The sequence below is a fragment of the Elephantulus edwardii genome, unplaced genomic scaffold, assembly GCF_000299155.1.
Source record: "Elephantulus edwardii isolate Elephantulus edwardi_28Jun2011 unplaced genomic scaffold, EleEdw1.0 scaffold00043, whole genome shotgun sequence".
Lineage (NCBI taxonomy): Eukaryota > Metazoa > Chordata > Mammalia > Macroscelidea > Macroscelididae > Elephantulus > Elephantulus edwardii.
In genome coordinates this window covers 6,544,658-6,545,612 of record NW_006399793.1, presented here as the reverse complement: position 1 = coordinate 6,545,612, position 955 = coordinate 6,544,658, and the positions used below count along the sequence as shown (strand labels likewise).

Sequence of the window (955 nt, the reverse complement as noted above, 5' to 3'; positions counted from 1 at the left end):
GTTCAAGACTCTTCTCCAGCACCACAACTTAACAGCATTGGTTATTCTTCTGTCATCCTTAGTCAATATTCAGCTCTCTGATGGATATAAACTAATTATGAAGACCATGGCCTGAATTTGGTACATCTCAGTTTCTAGACTGACATCATTGCTTTTTAATACATTGGAGAGGTCCCTAATGCAACTGGTCTTTTGATTTCCTGACTTCTGATACCAAGAGTATCGTTGATTGTGGAGCCAAGCAAGCTGCAATTGTTACAACCTCATTCTCATCTCCATGTATCATGGTGCTGACATTTGGCCCAGTGGTTAGAATTTTTTTTCTTTTTAATCTTGAGCTTCAATCCATATTGAAGGCTGCAGTCCTTGACCTTCTGCAGCAAGCGCTTATGGTCCTTCTCAGTTTCAACAATCAAGGTTGTGTCATCTGCATAATGCAGGTTGTTGATGATGTCATACTCTTCCTCCTAAAAGCCAGCTTCTTGAACGATTTGTTTTGAATACTGGCTGAACAGATATGGAGATAGGACACATCCCTGAGGCACTCCTTTCCTGATTTTGAACCATGCAGTGTTTCCTTGCTCTAATATGAGGACTGCTTCCTATCCCAAGTATAAGTTTCACATGAGCACAATCAAGTGTTCTGGGATTCCTATTTTCTCAAGGTTAGCCACAATCTGTTGTGGTCCACACAGTCAAATGCCTTTGTGTAGTCAATAAAGCACAGATATACATTCCCCTAATACTCTGCTTTCAGCCAAGATTCATCTGACAAGGGCAATAATGTCTCTAGTGCCACAGCCTCTTCTAAAACCAGCTTGTATTTTTGGTAGCTCTCCATCAACGTACTGTTCCAGTCAACTTTGGATAATCTTCAGCAGGATTTTGCTTGATTGGGAAATTAGTGATATTGTTTGATAAGTTCCACACTCTGTTAGGTCATCTTTTTTTGGAA

At 40.3% G+C, this 955-nt stretch overlaps 1 protein-coding gene across 1 annotated transcript in view; it reads right to left on the bottom strand.

Annotated features, from left to right (window-relative positions):
* The window catches only part of GPR98 (G protein-coupled receptor 98), a 1,036,968-nt gene that overhangs the window by 635,625 nt on the left and 400,388 nt on the right, over positions 1-955 (bottom strand). The window lies entirely within an intron of this gene.